The sequence below is a fragment of the Conger conger genome, chromosome 15 (genome assembly GCF_963514075.1).
Source record: "Conger conger chromosome 15, fConCon1.1, whole genome shotgun sequence".
Classification (NCBI taxonomy): domain Eukaryota; kingdom Metazoa; phylum Chordata; class Actinopteri; order Anguilliformes; family Congridae; genus Conger; species Conger conger.
Window position 1 is genome coordinate 32,354,378 of NC_083774.1, and position 17,812 is coordinate 32,372,189.

General features: G+C 40.1%; 14 non-coding genes across 14 annotated transcripts; all 14 read left to right on the forward strand.

Moving 5' to 3' along the window:
- The first annotated feature begins 418 nt into the window (after window positions 1-418).
- trnap-ugg (transfer RNA proline (anticodon UGG)) lies at window positions 419-490 on the forward strand. Its single transcript has one exon. It is a non-coding gene; the product is annotated as a tRNA-Pro (tRNA).
- A 1,116-nt stretch (window positions 491-1,606) lies between these two features.
- Window positions 1,607-1,678, forward strand: trnap-ugg (transfer RNA proline (anticodon UGG)). The gene has a single exon. It is a non-coding gene; the product is annotated as a tRNA-Pro (tRNA).
- Window positions 1,679-2,794: 1,116 nt separating this feature from the next.
- Window positions 2,795-2,866, forward strand: trnap-ugg (transfer RNA proline (anticodon UGG)). Its single transcript has one exon. It is a non-coding gene; the product is annotated as a tRNA-Pro (tRNA).
- Window positions 2,867-3,982: 1,116 nt separating this feature from the next.
- Window positions 3,983-4,054, forward strand: trnap-ugg (transfer RNA proline (anticodon UGG)). Its single transcript has one exon. It is a non-coding gene; the product is annotated as a tRNA-Pro (tRNA).
- Window positions 4,055-5,170: 1,116 nt separating this feature from the next.
- trnap-ugg (transfer RNA proline (anticodon UGG)) lies at window positions 5,171-5,242 on the forward strand. The gene has a single exon. It is a non-coding gene; the product is annotated as a tRNA-Pro (tRNA).
- A 1,116-nt stretch (window positions 5,243-6,358) lies between these two features.
- Window positions 6,359-6,430, forward strand: trnap-ugg (transfer RNA proline (anticodon UGG)). The gene has a single exon. It is a non-coding gene; the product is annotated as a tRNA-Pro (tRNA).
- Window positions 6,431-7,546: 1,116 nt separating this feature from the next.
- Window positions 7,547-7,618, forward strand: trnap-ugg (transfer RNA proline (anticodon UGG)). Its single transcript has one exon. It is a non-coding gene; the product is annotated as a tRNA-Pro (tRNA).
- A 2,305-nt stretch (window positions 7,619-9,923) lies between these two features.
- On the forward strand, window positions 9,924-9,995 carry trnap-ugg (transfer RNA proline (anticodon UGG)). The gene has a single exon. It is a non-coding gene; the product is annotated as a tRNA-Pro (tRNA).
- A 1,116-nt stretch (window positions 9,996-11,111) lies between these two features.
- On the forward strand, window positions 11,112-11,187 carry trnap-ugg (transfer RNA proline (anticodon UGG)). The gene has a single exon. It is a non-coding gene; the product is annotated as a tRNA-Pro (tRNA).
- Window positions 11,188-12,299: 1,112 nt separating this feature from the next.
- On the forward strand, window positions 12,300-12,371 carry trnap-agg (transfer RNA proline (anticodon AGG)). Its single transcript has one exon. It is a non-coding gene; the product is annotated as a tRNA-Pro (tRNA).
- A 1,117-nt stretch (window positions 12,372-13,488) lies between these two features.
- trnap-ugg (transfer RNA proline (anticodon UGG)) lies at window positions 13,489-13,560 on the forward strand. Its single transcript has one exon. It is a non-coding gene; the product is annotated as a tRNA-Pro (tRNA).
- A 1,116-nt stretch (window positions 13,561-14,676) lies between these two features.
- On the forward strand, window positions 14,677-14,748 carry trnap-ugg (transfer RNA proline (anticodon UGG)). Its single transcript has one exon. It is a non-coding gene; the product is annotated as a tRNA-Pro (tRNA).
- A 1,116-nt stretch (window positions 14,749-15,864) lies between these two features.
- Window positions 15,865-15,936, forward strand: trnap-ugg (transfer RNA proline (anticodon UGG)). Its single transcript has one exon. It is a non-coding gene; the product is annotated as a tRNA-Pro (tRNA).
- Window positions 15,937-17,052: 1,116 nt separating this feature from the next.
- Window positions 17,053-17,124, forward strand: trnap-ugg (transfer RNA proline (anticodon UGG)). Its single transcript has one exon. It is a non-coding gene; the product is annotated as a tRNA-Pro (tRNA).
- Window positions 17,125-17,812: the final 688 nt, after the last annotated feature.

Consider the following 17,812-nt stretch of genomic DNA (forward strand, 5'->3'; position numbering starts at 1 on the left):
CATTTGTTTATGATGTTATAATGAGTATGCTGAAAACCGGATTTTGATTGACCGTTTGTTCAAAATGACTGTCTTTACAGTGCATTGCAGCCCTGGCATAGTTGCCCACAGGTGGTTGAACTGGATTTATTTTGTGCAGTGCTGTCCATGAATTTCTGACTGCAGAATGAAACCACCTCTGAAAGTAACAGTAAGTGGACATTGCTGTATAGTCTTTCATGGCACAATTGATTCACACTTCGATTGACCACAAAAAGGCCAATTTCTGATTCTAAAGATGAATCCATTGCGCTGAGCTGAAATAGAGTTTTGAACCAGATGTGGCCATTTTTCATTGATATGGTTCAGCAAAGAGACGATGAATTATGGGGTCTTTCAATTAGAAACTGTATGGAGGTCCACTGTAGTCCATCCTGTGGGCTCGTTGGTCTAGGGGTATGATTCTCGCTTTGGGTGAGAGAGGTCCCGGGTTCAAATCCCGGACGAGCCCTCCAATGTAGCAGTAGGCACTGCGGTCCTGGCTGGTGCTTAGGATTTCCGGGTTTTGCCATTGTCTCAATACTGAATAACAAGATGGCATCCTCACACCATGAGATCTGTACTAAACCACTGAAAACCCACATCTCTCATGGAGCTACCTATTATGCTCGTGTGCAGCTTTTTTTCCTGACAGTTTTCATGAATTACATTTTTGTTAATGTCTATCGTGGGCATGTAAAATCTATTTTACATTGTTTTGGCATTTCTTTCTTCATAGTGAACATGCATATATGCTTTGAAATTTAGACGGGCTTGAATTTTGTACATTTTTAAAGCTTCACAACATATAATTGCAGCCCTTGATTTTGAGTGAAAAATGTCTTGAATGCACTGAGGACTAATAACTGTTCATCGCCCCAAACATTCTGGACCATTCACACCTTTTTACATTACTGGTCCATTCACTTGTGTAAATGTGCTTCCAAAAGAAACCATTTTCTGGCAAATGTACATGTCCTCTCCTTTTGAAATGTATTGTATGTATGTCCTAGAAAATAGTCAGAGCAAGAAATAAACACGAGGATGCTTTAATTTCAATGTTAAACCCTTTTATGGCCAGAGAAATGTCATTGTTTTTTGAACCAATTAGCTGCAGCCAGTCTTTTGCCCACCTATGCCTACAACTTTTTAGGCAATCCAAGAAAACTCCATTTGTTTATGATGTTATAATGAGTATGCTGAAAACCGGATTTTGATTGACCGTTTGTTCAAAATGACTGTCTTTACAGTGCATTGCAGCCCTGGCATAGTTGCCCACAGGTGGTTGAACTGGATTTATTTTGTGCAGTGCTGTCCATGAATTTCTGACTGCAGAATGAAACCACCTCTGAAAGTAACAGTAAGTGGACATTGCTGCATAGTCTTTCATGGCACAATTGATTCACACTTCGATTGACCACAAAAAGGCCAATTTCTGATTCTAAAGATGAATCCATTGCGCTGAGCTGAAATAGAGTTTTGAACCAGATGTGGCCATTTTTCATTGATATGGTTCAGCAAAGAGACGATGAATTATGGGGTCTTTCAATTAGAAACTGTATGGAGGTCCACTGTAGTCCATCCTGTGGGCTCGTTGGTCTAGGGGTATGATTCTCGCTTTGGGTGCGAGAGGTCCCGGGTTCAAATCCCGGACGAGCCCTCCAATGTAGCAGTAGGCACTGCGGTCCTGGCTGGTGCTTAGGATTTCCGGGTTTTGCCATTGTCTCAATACTGAATAACAAGATGGCATCCTCACACCATGAGATCTGTACTAAACCACTGAAAACCCACATCTCTCATGGAGCTACCTATTATGCTCGTGTGCAGCTTTTTTTCCTGACAGTTTTCATGAATTACATTTTTGTTAATGTCTATCGTGGGCATGTAAAATCTATTTTACATTGTTTTGGCATTTCTTTCTTCATAGTGAACATGCATATATGCTTTGAAATTTAGACGGGCTTGAATTTTGTACATTTTTAAAGCTTCACAACATATAATTGCAGCCCTTGATTTTGAGTGAAAAATGTCTTGAATGCACTGAGGACTAATAACTGTTCATCGCCCCAAACATTCTGGACCATTCACACCTTTTTACATTACTGGTCCATTCACTTGTGTAAATGTGCTTCCAAAAGAAACCATTTTCTGGCAAATGTACATGTCCTCTCCTTTTGAAATGTATTGTATGTATGTCCTAGAAAATAGTCAGAGCAAGAAATAAACACGAGGATGCTTTAATTTCAATGTTAAACCCGTTTATGGCCAGAGAAATGTCATTGTTTTTTGAACCAATTAGCTGCAGCCAGTCTTTTGCCCACCTATGCCTACAACTTTTTAGGCAATCCAAGAAAACTCCATTTGTTTATGATGTTATAATGAGTATGCTGAAAACCGGATTTTGATTGACCGTTTGTTCAAATTGACTGTCTTTACAGTGCATTGCAGCCCTGGCATAGTTGCCCACAGGTGGTTGAACTGGATTTATTTTGTGCAGTGCTGTCCATGAATTTCTGACTGCAGAATGAAACCACCTCTGAAAGTAACAGTAAGTGGACATTGCTGCATAGTCTTTCATGGCACAATTGATTCACACTTCGATTGACCACAAAAAGGCCAATTTCTGATTCTAAAGATGAATCCATTGCGCTGAGCTGAAATAGAGTTTTGAACCAGATGTGGCCATTTTTCATTGATATGGTTCAGCAAAGAGACGATGAATTATGGGGTCTTTCAATTAGAAACTGTATGGAGGTCCACTGTAGTCCATCCTGTGGGCTCGTTGGTCTAGGGGTATGATTCTCGCTTTGGGTGCGAGAGGTCCCGGGTTCAAATCCCGGACGAGCCCTCCAATGTAGCAGTAGGCACTGCGGTCCTGGCTGGTGCTTAGGATTTCCGGGTTTTGCCATTGTCTCAATACTGAATAACAAGATGGCATCCTCACACCATGAGATCTGTACTAAACCACTGAAAACCCACATCTCTCATGGAGCTACCTATTATGCTCGTGTGCAGCTTTTTTTCCTGACAGTTTTCATGAATTACATTTTTGTTAATGTCTATCGTGGGCATGTAAAATCTATTTTACATTGTTTTGGCATTTCTTTCTTCATAGTGAACATGCATATATGCTTTGAAATTTAGACGGGCTTGAATTTTGTACATTTTTAAAGCTTCACAACATATAATTGCAGCCCTTGATTTTGAGTGAAAAATGTCTTGAATGCACTGAGGACTAATAACTGTTCATCGCCCCAAACATTCTGGACCATTCACACCTTTTTACATTACTGGTCCATTCACTTGTGTAAATGTGCTTCCAAAAGAAACCATTTTCTGGCAAATGTACATGTCCTCTCCTTTTGAAATGTATTGTATGTATGTCCTAGAAAATAGTCAGAGCAAGAAATAAACACGAGGATGCTTTAATTTCAATGTTAAACCCGTTTATGGCCAGAGAAATGTCATTGTTTTTTGAACCAATTAGCTGCAGCCAGTCTTTTGCCCACCTATGCCTACAACTTTTTAGGCAATCCAAGAAAACTCCATTTGTTTATGATGTTATAATGAGTATGCTGAAAACCGGATTTTGATTGACCGTTTGTTCAAATTGACTGTCTTTACAGTGCATTGCAGCCCTGGCATAGTTGCCCACAGGTGGTTGAACTGGATTTATTTTGTGCAGTGCTGTCCATGAATTTCTGACTGCAGAATGAAACCACCTCTGAAAGTAACAGTAAGTGGACATTGCTGCATAGTCTTTCATGGCACAATTGATTCACACTTCGATTGACCACAAAAAGGCCAATTTCTGATTCTAAAGATGAATCCATTGCGCTGAGCTGAAATAGAGTTTTGAACCAGATGTGGCCATTTTTCATTGATATGGTTCAGCAAAGAGACGATGAATTATGGGGTCTTTCAATTAGAAACTGTATGGAGGTCCACTGTAGTCCATCCTGTGGGCTCGTTGGTCTAGGGGTATGATTCTCGCTTTGGGTGAGAGAGGTCCCGGGTTCAAATCCCGGACGAGCCCTCCAATGTAGCAGTAGGCACTGCGGTCCTGGCTGGTGCTTAGGATTTCCGGGTTTTGCCATTGTCTCAATACTGAATAACAAGATGGCATCCTCACACCATGAGATCTGTACTAAACCACTGAAAACCCACATCTCTCATGGAGCTACCTATTATGCTCGTGTGCAGCTTTTTTTCCTGACAGTTTTCATGAATTACATTTTTGTTAATGTCTATCGTGGGCATGTAAAATCTATTTTACATTGTTTTGGCATTTCTTTCTTCATAGTGAACATGCATATATGCTTTGAAATTTAGACGGGCTTGAATTTTGTACATTTTTAAAGCTTCACAACATATAATTGCAGCCCTTGATTTTGAGTGAAAAATGTCTTGAATGCACTGAGGACTAATAACTGTTCATCGCCCCAAACATTCTGGACCATTCACACCTTTTTACATTACTGGTCCATTCACTTGTGTAAATGTGCTTCCAAAAGAAACCATTTTCTGGCAAATGTACATGTCCTCTCCTTTTGAAATGTATTGTATGTATGTCCTAGAAAATAGTCAGAGCAAGAAATAAACACGAGGATGCTTTAATTTCAATGTTAAACCCTTTTATGGCCAGAGAAATGTCATTGTTTTTTGAACCAATTAGCTGCAGCCAGTCTTTTGCCCACCTATGCCTACAACTTTTTAGGCAATCCAAGAAAACTCCATTTGTTTATGATGTTATAATGAGTATGCTGAAAACCGGATTTTGATTGACCGTTTGTTCAAAATGACTGTCTTTACAGTGCATTGCAGCCCTGGCATAGTTGCCCACAGGTGGTTGAACTGGATTTATTTTGTGCAGTGCTGTCCATGAATTTCTGACTGCAGAATGAAACCACCTCTGAAAGTAACAGTAAGTGGACATTGCTGCATAGTCTTTCATGGCACAATTGATTCACACTTCGATTGACCACAAAAAGGCCAATTTCTGATTCTAAAGATGAATCCATTGCGCTGAGCTGAAATAGAGTTTTGAACCAGATGTGGCCATTTTTCATTGATATGGTTCAGCAAAGAGACGATGAATTATGGGGTCTTTCAATTAGAAACTGTATGGAGGTCCACTGTAGTCCATCCTGTGGGCTCGTTGGTCTAGGGGTATGATTCTCGCTTTGGGTGCGAGAGGTCCCGGGTTCAAATCCCGGACGAGCCCTCCAATGTAGCAGTAGGCACTGCGGTCCTGGCTGGTGCTTAGGATTTCCGGGTTTTGCCATTGTCTCAATACTGAATAACAAGATGGCATCCTCACACCATGAGATCTGTACTAAACCACTGAAAACCCACATCTCTCATGGAGCTACCTATTATGCTCGTGTGCAGCTTTTTTTCCTGACAGTTTTCATGAATTACATTTTTGTTAATGTCTATCGTGGGCATGTAAAATCTATTTTACATTGTTTTGGCATTTCTTTCTTCATAGTGAACATGCATATATGCTTTGAAATTTAGACGGGCTTGAATTTTGTACATTTTTAAAGCTTCACAACATATAATTGCAGCCCTTGATTTTGAGTGAAAAATGTCTTGAATGCACTGAGGACTAATAACTGTTCATCGCCCCAAACATTCTGGACCATTCACACCTTTTTACATTACTGGTCCATTCACTTGTGTAAATGTGCTTCCAAAAGAAACCATTTTCTGGCAAATGTACATGTCCTCTCCTTTTGAAATGTATTGTATGTATGTCCTAGAAAATAGTCAGAGCAAGAAATAAACACGAGGATGCTTTAATTTCAATGTTAAACCCGTTTATGGCCAGAGAAATGTCATTGTTTTTTGAACCAATTAGCTGCAGCCAGTCTTTTGCCCACCTATGCCTACAACTTTTTAGGCAATCCAAGAAAACTCCATTTGTTTATGATGTTATAATGAGTATGCTGAAAACCGGATTTTGATTGACCGTTTGTTCAAATTGACTGTCTTTACAGTGCATTGCAGCCCTGGCATAGTTGCCCACAGGTGGTTGAACTGGATTTATTTTGTGCAGTGCTGTCCATGAATTTCTGACTGCAGAATGAAACCACCTCTGAAAGTAACAGTAAGTGGACATTGCTGCATAGTCTTTCATGGCACAATTGATTCACACTTCGATTGACCACAAAAAGGCCAATTTCTGATTCTAAAGATGAATCCATTGCGCTGAGCTGAAATAGAGTTTTGAACCAGATGTGGCCATTTTTCATTGATATGGTTCAGCAAAGAGACGATGAATTATGGGGTCTTTCAATTAGAAACTGTATGGAGGTCCACTGTAGTCCATCCTGTGGGCTCGTTGGTCTAGGGGTATGATTCTCGCTTTGGGTGCGAGAGGTCCCGGGTTCAAATCCCGGACGAGCCCTCCAATGTAGCAGTAGGCACTGCGGTCCTGGCTGGTGCTTAGGATTTCCGGGTTTTGCCATTGTCTCAATACTGAATAACAAGATGGCATCCTCACACCATGAGATCTGTACTAAACCACTGAAAACCCACATCTCTCATGGAGCTACCTATTATGCTCGTGTGCAGCTTTTTTTCCTGACAGTTTTCATGAATTACATTTTTGTTAATGTCTATCGTGGGCATGTAAAATCTATTTTACATTGTTTTGGCATTTCTTTCTTCATAGTGAACATGCATATATGCTTTGAAATTTAGACGGGCTTGAATTTTGTACATTTTTAAAGCTTCACAACATATAATTGCAGCCCTTGATTTTGAGTGAAAAATGTCTTGAATGCACTGAGGACTAATAACTGTTCATCGCCCCAAACATTCTGGACCATTCACACCTTTTTACATTACTGGTCCATTCACTTGTGTAAATGTGCTTCCAAAAGAAACCATTTTCTGGCAAATGTACATGTCCTCTCCTTTTGAAATGTATTGTATGTATGTCCTAGAAAATAGTCAGAGCAAGAAATAAACACGAGGATGCTTTAATTTCAATGTTAAACCCGTTTATGGCCAGAGAAATGTCATTGTTTTTTGAACCAATTAGCTGCAGCCAGTCTTTTGCCCACCTATGCCTACAACTTTTTAGGCAATCCAAGAAAACTCCATTTGTTTATGATGTTATAATGAGTATGCTGAAAACCGGATTTTGATTGACCGTTTGTTCAAATTGACTGTCTTTACAGTGCATTGCAGCCCTGGCATAGTTGCCCACAGGTGGTTGAACTGGATTTATTTTGTGCAGTGCTGTCCATGAATTTCTGACTGCAGAATGAAACCACCTCTGAAAGTAACAGTAAGTGGACATTGCTGCATAGTCTTTCATGGCACAATTGATTCACACTTCGATTGACCACAAAAAGGCCAATTTCTGATTCTAAAGATGAATCCATTGCGCTGAGCTGAAATTGAGTTTTGAACCAGATGTGGCCATTTTTCATTGATATGGTTCAGCAAAGAGACGATGAATTATGGGGTCTTTCAATTAGAAACTGTATGGAGGTCCACTGTAGTCCATCCTGTGGGCTCGTTGGTCTAGGGGTATGATTCTCGCTTTGGGTGCGAGAGGTCCCGGGTTCAAATCCCGGACGAGCCCTCCAATGTAGCAGTAGGCACTGCGGTCCTGGCTGGTGCTTAGGATTTCCGGGTTTTGCCATTGTCTCAATACTGAATAACAAGATGGCATCCTCACACCATGAGATCTGTACTAAACCACTGAAAACCCACATCTCTCATGGAGCTACCTATTATGCTCGTGTGCAGCTTTTTTTCCTGACAGTTTTCATGAATTACATTTTTGTTAATGTCTATCGTGGGCATGTAAAATCTATTTTACATTGTTTTGGCATTTCTTTCTTCATAGTGAACATGCATATATGCTTTGAAATTTAGACGGGCTTGAATTTTGTACATTTTTAAAGCTTCACAACATATAATTGCAGCCCTTGATTTTGAGTGAAAAATGTCTTGAATGCACTGAGGACTAATAACTGTTCATCGCCCCAAACATTCTGGACCATTCACACCTTTTTACATTACTGGTCCATTCACTTGTGTAAATGTGCTTCCAAAAGAAACCATTTTCTGGCAAATGTACATGTCCTCTCCTTTTGAAATGTATTGTATGTATGTCCTAGAAAATAGTCAGAGCAAGAAATAAACACGAGGATGCTTTAATTTCAATGTTAAACCCGTTTATGGCCAGAGAAATGTCATTGTTTTTTGAACCAATTAGCTGCAGCCAGTCTTTTGCCCACCTATGCCTACAACTTTTTAGGCAATCCAAGAAAACTCCATTTGTTTATGATGTTATAATGAGTATGCTGAAAACCGGATTTTGATTGACCGTTTGTTCAAATTGACTGTCTTTACAGTGCATTGCAGCCCTGGCATAGTTGCCCACAGGTGGTTGAACTGGATTTATTTTGTGCAGTGCTGTCCATGAATTTCTGACTGCAGAATGAAACCACCTCTGAAAGTAACAGTAAGTGGACATTGCTGCATAGTCTTTCATGGCACAATTGATTCACACTTCGATTGACCACAAAAAGGCCAATTTCTGATTCTAAAGATGAATCCATTGCGCTGAGCTGAAATAGAGTTTTGAACCAGATGTGGCCATTTTTCTTTGATATGGTTCAGCAAAGAGACGATGAATTATGGGGTCTTTCAATTAGAAAGTGTCTGGAGATCTACTGTAGTCCATCCTGTGGGCTCGTTGGTCTAGGGGTATGATTCTCGCTTAGGGTGCGAGAGGTCCCGGGTTCAAATCCGGGACAAGCCCTCCAATGTTGCAGTAGGCACTGCGGTCCTGGCTGGTGCTTAGGATTTCTGGGTTTTGCCATTGTCTCAATACTGAATAACAAGATGGCATCCTCACACCATGAGATCTGTACTAAACCACTGAAAATCCCACATCTCTCATGGAGCTACCTATTATGCTCGTGTGCAGCTTTTTTTCCTGACAGTTTTCATGAATTACATTTTTGTTAATGTCTATCGTGGGCATGTAAAATCTATTTTACATTGTTTTGGCATTTCTTCCTTCATAGTGAACATGCATATATGCTTTGAAATTTAGACGGGCTTGAATTTTGTACATTTTTAAAGCTTCACAACATATAATTGCAGCCCTTGATTTTGAGTGAAAAATGTCTTGAATGCACTGAGGACTAATAACTGTTCATCGCCCCAAACATTCTGGACCATTCACACCTTTTTACATTACTGGTCCATTCACTTGTGTAAATGTGCTTCCAAAAGAAACCATTTTCTGGCAAATGTACATGTCCTCTCCTTTTGAAATGTATTGTATGTATGTCCTAGAAAATAGTCAGAGCAAGAAATAAACACGAGGATGCTTTAATTTCAATGTTAAACCCGTTTATGGCCAGAGAAATGTCATTGTTTTTTGAACCAATTAGCTGCAGCCAGTCTTTTGCCCACCTATGCCTACAACTTTTTAGGCAATCCAAGAAAACTCCATTTGTTTATGATGTTATAATGAGTATGCTGAAAACCGGATTTTGATGGACCGTTTGTTCAAATTGACTGTCTTTACAGTGCATTGCAGCCCTGGCATAGTTGCCCACAGGTGGTTGAACTGGATTTATTTTGTGCAGTGCTGTCCATGAATTTCTGACTGCAGAATGAAACCACCTCTGAAAGTAACAGTAAGTGGACATTGCTGCATAGTCTTTCATGGCACAATTGATTCACACTTCGATTGACCACAAAAAGGCCAATTTCTGATTCTAAAGATGAATCCATTGCGCTGAGCTGAAATAGAGTTTTGAACCAGATGTGGCCATTTTTCATTGATATGGTTCAGCAAAGAGACGATGAATTATGGGGTCTTTCAATTAGAAACTGTATGGAGGTCCACTGTAGTCCATCCTGTGGGCTCGTTGGTCTAGGGGTATGATTCTCGCTTTGGGTGCGAGAGGTCCCGGGTTCAAATCCCGGACGAGCCCTCCAATGTAGCAGTAGGCACTGCGGTCCTGGCTGGTGCTTAGGATTTCCGGGTTTTGCCATTGTCTCAATACTGAATAACAAGATGGCATCCTCACACCATGAGATCTGTACTAAACCACTGAAAACCCACATCTCTCATGGAGCTACCTATTATGCTCGTGTGCAGCTTTTTTTCCTGACAGTTTTCATGAATTACATTTTTGTTAATGTCTATCGTGGGCATGTAAAATCTATTTTACATTGTTTTGGCATTTCTTTCTTCATAGTGAACATGCATATATGCTTTGAAATTTAGACGGGCTTGAATTTTGTACATTTTTAAAGCTTCACAACATATAATTGCAGCCCTTGATTTTGAGTGAAAAATGTCTTGAATGCACTGAGGACTAATAACTGTTCATCGCCCCAAACATTCTGGACCATTCACACCTTTTTACATTACTGGTCCATTCACTTGTGTAAATGTGCTTCCAAAAGAAACCATTTTCTGGCAAATGTACATGTCCTCTCCTTTTGAAATGTATTGTATGTATGTCCTAGAAAATAGTCAGAGCAAGAAATAAACACGAGGATGCTTTAATTTCAATGTTAAACCCGTTTATGGCCAGAGAAATGTCATTGTTTTTTGAACCAATTAGCTGCAGCCAGTCTTTTGCCCACCTATGCCTACAACTTTTTAGGCAATCCAAGAAAACTCCATTTGTTTATGATGTTATAATGAGTATGCTGAAAACCGGATTTTGATTGACCGTTTGTTCAAAATGACTGTCTTTACAGTGCATTGCAGCCCTGGCATAGTTGCCCACAGGTGGTTGAACTGGATTTATTTTGTGCAGTGCTGTCCATGAATTTCTGACTGCAGAATGAAACCACCTCTGAAAGTAACAGTAAGTGGACATTGCTGTATAGTCTTTCATGGCACAATTGATTCACACTTCGATTGACCACAAAAAGGCCAATTTCTGATTCTAAAGATGAATCCATTGCGCTGAGCTGAAATTGAGTTTTGAACCAGATGTGGCCATTTTTCTTTGATATGGTTCAGCAAAGAGACGATGAATTATGGGGTCTTTCAATTAGAAACTGTCTGGAGGTCCACTGTAGTCCATCCTGTGGACTCGTTGGTCTAGGGGTATGATTCTCGCTTTGGGTGCGAGAGGTCCCGGGTTCAAATCCCGGACGAGCCCTCCAATGTAGCAGTAGGCACTGCGGTCCTGCCTGGTGCTTAGGATTTCCGGGTTTTGCCATTGTCTCAATACTGAATAACAAGATGGCATCCTCACACCATGAGATCTGTACTAAACCACTGAAAACCCACATCTCTCATGGAGCTACCTATTATGCTCGTGTGCAGCTTTTTTTCCTGACAGTTTTCATGAATTACATTTTTGTTAATGTCTATCGTGGGCATGTAAAATCTATTTTACATTGTTTTGGCATTTCTTTCTTCATAGTGAACATGCATATATGCTTTGAAATTTAGACGGGCTTGAATTTTGTACATTTTTAAAGCTTCACAACATATAATTGCAGCCCTTGATTTTGAGTGAAAAATGTCTTGAATGCACTGAGGACTAATAACTGTTCATCGCCCCAAACATTCTGGACCATTCACACCTTTTTACATTACTGGTCCATTCACTTGTGTAAATGTGCTTCCAAAAGAAACCATTTTCTGGCAAATGTACATGTCCTCTCCTTTTGAAATGTATTGTATGTATGTCCTAGAAAATAGTCAGAGCAAGAAATAAACACGAGGATGCTTTAATTTCAATGTTAAACCCGTTTATGGCCAGAGAAATGTCATTGTTTTTTGAACCAATTAGCTGCAGCCAGTCTTTTGCCCACCTATGCCTACAACTTTTTAGGCAATCCAAGAAAACTCCATTTGTTTATGATGTTATAATGAGTATGCTGAAAACCGGATTTTGATTGACCGTTTGTTCAAATTGACTGTCTTTACAGTGCATTGCAGCCCTGGCATAGTTGCCCACAGGTGGTTGAACTGGATTTATTTTGTGCAGTGCTGTCCATGAATTTCTGACTGCAGAATGAAACCACCTCTGAAAGTAACAGTAAGTGGACATTGCTGCATAGTCTTTCATGGCACAATTGATTCACACTTCGATTGACCACAAAAAGGCCAATTTCTGATTCTAAAGATGAATCCATTGCGCTGAGCTGAAATAGAGTTTTGAACCAGATGTGGCCATTTTTCTTTGATATGGTTCAGCAAAGAGACGATGAATTATGGGGTCTTTCAATTAGAAAGTGTCTGGAGATCTACTGTAGTCCATCCTGTGGGCTCGTTGGTCTAGGGGTATGATTCTCGCTTAGGGTGCGAGAGGTCCCGGGTTCAAATCCGGGACGAGCCCTCCAATGTTGCAGTAGGCACTGCGGTCCTGGCTGGTGCTTAGGATTTCCGGGTTTTGCCATTGTCTCAATACTGAATAACAAGATGGCATCCTCACACCATGAGATCTGTACTAAACCACTGAAAATCCCACATCTCTCATGGAGCTACCTATTATGCTCGTGTGCAGCTTTTTTTCCTGACAGTTTTCATGAATTACATTTTTGTTAATGTCTATCGTGGGCATGTAAAATCTATTTTACATTGTTTTGGCATTTCTTCCTTCATAGTGAACATGCATATATGCTTTGAAATTTAGACGGGCTTGAATTTTGTACATTTTTAAAGCTTCACAACATATAATTGCAGCCCTTGATTTTGAGTGAAAAATGTCTTGAATGCACTGAGGACTAATAACTGTTCATCGCCCCAAACATTCTGGACCATTCACACCTTTTTACATTACTGGTCCATTCACTTGTGTAAATGTGCTTCCAAAAGAAACCATTTTCTGGCAAATGTACATGTCCTCTCCTTTTGAAATGTATTGTATGTATGTCCTAGAAAATAGTCAGAGCAAGAAATAAACACGAGGATGCTTTAATTTCAATGTTAAACCCGTTTATGGCCAGAGAAATGTCATTGTTTTTTGAACCAATTAGCTGCAGCCAGTCTTTTGCCCACCTATGCCTACAACTTTTTAGGCAATCCAAGAAAACTCCATTTGTTTATGATGTTATAATGAGTATGCTGAAAACCGGATTTTGATGGACCGTTTGTTCAAATTGACTGTCTTTACAGTGCATTGCAGCCCTGGCATAGTTGCCCACAGGTGGTTGAACTGGATTTATTTTGTGCAGTGCTGTCCATGAATTTCTGACTGCAGAATGAAACCACCTCTGAAAGTAACAGTAAGTGGACATTGCTGCATAGTCTTTCATGGCACAATTGATTCACACTTCGATTGACCACAAAAAGGCCAATTTCTGATTCTAAAGATGAATCCATTGCGCTGAGCTGAAATAGAGTTTTGAACCAGATGTGGCCATTTTTCATTGATATGGTTCAGCAAAGAGACGATGAATTATGGGGTCTTTCAATTAGAAACTGTATGGAGGTCCACTGTAGTCCATCCTGTGGGCTCGTTGGTCTAGGGGTATGATTCTCGCTTTGGGTGCGAGAGGTCCCGGGTTCAAATCCCGGACGAGCCCTCCAATGTAGCAGTAGGCACTGCGGTCCTGGCTGGTGCTTAGGATTTCCGGGTTTTGCCATTGTCTCAATACTGAATAACAAGATGGCATCCTCACACCATGAGATCTGTACTAAACCACTGAAAACCCACATCTCTCATGGAGCTACCTATTATGCTCGTGTGCAGCTTTTTTTCCTGACAGTTTTCATGAATTACATTTTTGTTAATGTCTATCGTGGGCATGTAAAATCTATTTTACATTGTTTTGGCATTTCTTTCTTCATAGTGAACATGCATATATGCTTTGAAATTTAGACGGGCTTGAATTTTGTACATTTTTAAAGCTTCACAACATATAATTGCAGCCCTTGATTTTGAGTGAAAAATGTCTTGAATGCACTGAGGACTAATAACTGTTCATCGCCCCAAACATTCTGGACCATTCACACCTTTTTACATTACTGGTCCATTCACTTGTGTAAATGTGCTTCCAAAAGAAACCATTTTCTGGCAAATGTACATGTCCTCTCCTTTTGAAATGTATTGTATGTATGTCCTAGAAAATAGTCAGAGCAAGAAATAAACACGAGGATGCTTTAATTTCAATGTTAAACCCGTTTATGGCCAGAGAAATGTCATTGTTTTTTGAACCAATTAGCTGCAGCCAGTCTTTTGCCCACCTATGCCTACAACTTTTTAGGCAATCCAAGAAAACTCCATTTGTTTATGATGTTATAATGAGTATGCTGAAAACCGGATTTTGATTGACCGTTTGTTCAAATTGACTGTCTTTACAGTGCATTGCAGCCCTGGCATAGTTGCCCACAGGTGGTTGAACTGGATTTATTTTGTGCAGTGCTGTCCATGAATTTCTGACTGCAGAATGAAACCACCTCTGAAAGTAACAGTAAGTGGACATTGCTGCATAGTCTTTCATGGCACAATTGATTCACACTTCGATTGACCACAAAAAGGCCAATTTCTGATTCTAAAGATGAATCCATTGCGCTGAGCTGAAATAGAGTTTTGAACCAGATGTGGCCATTTTTCATTGATATGGTTCAGCAAAGAGACGATGAATTATGGGGTCTTTCAATTAGAAACTGTATGGAGGTCCACTGTAGTCCATCCTGTGGGCTCGTTGGTCTAGGGGTATGATTCTCGCTTTGGGTGCGAGAGGTCCCGGGTTCAAATCCCGGACGAGCCCTCCAATGTAGCAGTAGGCACTGCGGTCCTGGCTGGTGCTTAGGATTTCCGGGTTTTGCCATTGTCTCAATACTGAATAACAAGATGGCATCCTCACACCATGAGATCTGTACTAAACCACTGAAAACCCACATCTCTCATGGAGCTACCTATTATGCTCGTGTGCAGCTTTTTTTCCTGACAGTTTTCATGAATTACATTTTTGTTAATGTCTATCGTGGGCATGTAAAATCTATTTTACATTGTTTTGGCATTTCTTTCTTCATAGTGAACATGCATATATGCTTTGAAATTTAGACGGGCTTGAATTTTGTACATTTTTAAAGCTTCACAACATATAATTGCAGCCCTTGATTTTGAGTGAAAAATGTCTTGAATGCACTGAGGACTAATAACTGTTCATCGCCCCAAACATTCTGGACCATTCACACCTTTTTACATTACTGGTCCATTCACTTGTGTAAATGTGCTTCCAAAAGAAACCATTTTCTGGCAAATGTACATGTCCTCTCCTTTTGAAATGTATTGTATGTATGTCCTAGAAAATAGTCAGAGCAAGAAATAAACACGAGGATGCTTTAATTTCAATGTTAAACCCGTTTATGGCCAGAGAAATGTCATTGTTTTTTGAACCAATTAGCTGCAGCCAGTCTTTTGCCCACCTATGCCTACAACTTTTTAGGCAATCCAAGAAAACTCCATTTGTTTATGATGTTATAATGAGTATGCTGAAAACCGGATTTTGATTGACCGTTTGTTCAAATTGACTGTCTTTACAGTGCATTGCAGCCCTGGCATAGTTGCCCACAGGTGGTTGAACTGGATTTATTTTGTGCAGTGCTGTCCATGAATTTCTGACTGCAGAATGAAACCACCTCTGAAAGTAACAGTAAGTGGACATTGCTGCATAGTCTTTCATGGCACAATTGATTCACACTTCGATTGACCACAAAAAGGCCAATTTCTGATTCTAAAGATGAATCCATTGCGCTGAGCTGAAATAGAGTTTTGAACCAGATGTGGCCATTTTTCATTGATATGGTTCAGCAAAGAGACGATGAATTATGGGGTCTTTCAATTAGAAACTGTATGGAGGTCCACTGTAGTCCATCCTGTGGGCTCGTTGGTCTAGGGGTATGATTCTCGCTTTGGGTGCGAGAGGTCCCGGGTTCAAATCCCGGACGAGCCCTCCAATGTAGCAGTAGGCACTGCGGTCCTGGCTGGTGCTTAGGATTTCCGGGTTTTGCCATTGTCTCAATACTGAATAACAAGATGGCATCCTCACACCATGAGATCTGTACTAAACCACTGAAAACCCACATCTCTCATGGAGCTACCTATTATGCTCGTGTGCAGCTTTTTTTCCTGACAGTTTTCATGAATTACATTTTTGTTAATGTCTATCGTGGGCATGTAAAATCTATTTTACATTGTTTTGGCATTTCTTTCTTCATAGTGAACATGCATATATGCTTTGAAATTTAGACGGGCTTGAATTTTGTACATTTTTAAAGCTTCACAACATATAATTGCAGCCCTTGATTTTGAGTGAAAAATGTCTTGAATGCACTGAGGACTAATAACTGTTCATCGCCCCAAACATTCTGGACCATTCACACCTTTTTACATTACTGGTCCATTCACTTGTGTAAATGTGCTTCCAAAAGAAACCATTTTCTGGCAAATGTACATGTCCTCTCCTTTTGAAATGTATTGTATGTATGTCCTAGAAAATAGTCAGAGCAAGAAATAAACACGAGGATGCTTTAATTTCAATGTTAAACCCGTTTATGGCCAGAGAAATGTCATTGTTTTTTGAACCAATTAGCTGCAGCCAGTCTTTTGCCCACCTATGCCTACAACTTTTTAGGCAATCCAAGAAAACTCCATTTGTTTATGATGTTATAATGAGTATGCTGAAAACCGGATTTTGATTGACCGTTTGTTCAAATTGACTGTCTTTACAGTGCATTGCAGCCCTGGCATAGTTGCCCACAGGTGGTTGAACTGGATTTATTTTGTGCAGTGCTGTCCATGAATTTCTGACTGCAGAATGAAACCACCTCTGAAAGTAACAGTAAGTGGACATTGCTGCATAGTCTTTCATGGCACAATTGATTCACACTTCGATTGACCACAAAAAGGCCAATTTCTGATTCTAAAGATGAATCCATTGCGCTGAGCTGAAATAGAGTTTTGAACCAGATGTGGCCATTTTTCATTGATATGGTTCAGCAAAGAGACGATGAATTATGGGGTCTTTCAATTAGAAACTGTATGGAGGTCCACTGTAGTCCATCCTGTGGGCTCGTTGGTCTAGGGGTATGATTCTCGCTTTGGGTGCGAGAGGTCCCGGGTTCAAATCCCGGACGAGCCCTCCAATGTAGCAGTAGGCACTGCGGTCCTGGCTGGTGCTTAGGATTTCCGGGTTTTGCCATTGTCTCAATACTGAATAACAAGATGGCATCCTCACACCATGAGATCTGTACTAAACCACTGAAAACCCACATCTCTCATGGAGCTACCTATTATGCTCGTGTGCAGCTTTTTTTCCTGACAGTTTTCATGAATTACATTTTTGTTAATGTCTATCGTGGGCATGTAAAATCTATTTTACATTGTTTTGGCATTTCTTTCTTCATAGTGAACATGCATATATGCTTTGAAATTTAGACGGGCTTGAATTTTGTACATTTTTAAAGCTTCACAACATATAATTGCAGCCCTTGATTTTGAGTGAAAAATGTCTTGAATGCACTGAGGACTAATAACTGTTCATCGCCCCAAACATTCTGGACCATTCACACCTTTTTACATTACTGGTCCATTCACTTGTGTAAATGTGCTTCCAAAAGAAACCATTTTCTGGCAAATGTACATGTCCTCTCCTTTTGAAATGTATTGTATGTATGTCCTAGAAAATAGTCAGAGCAAGAAATAAACACGAGGATGCTTTAATTTCAATGTTAAACCCGTTTATGGCCAGAGAAATGTCATTGTTTTTTGAACCAATTAGCTGCAGCCAGTCTTTTGCCCACCTATGCCTACAACTTTTTAGGCAATCC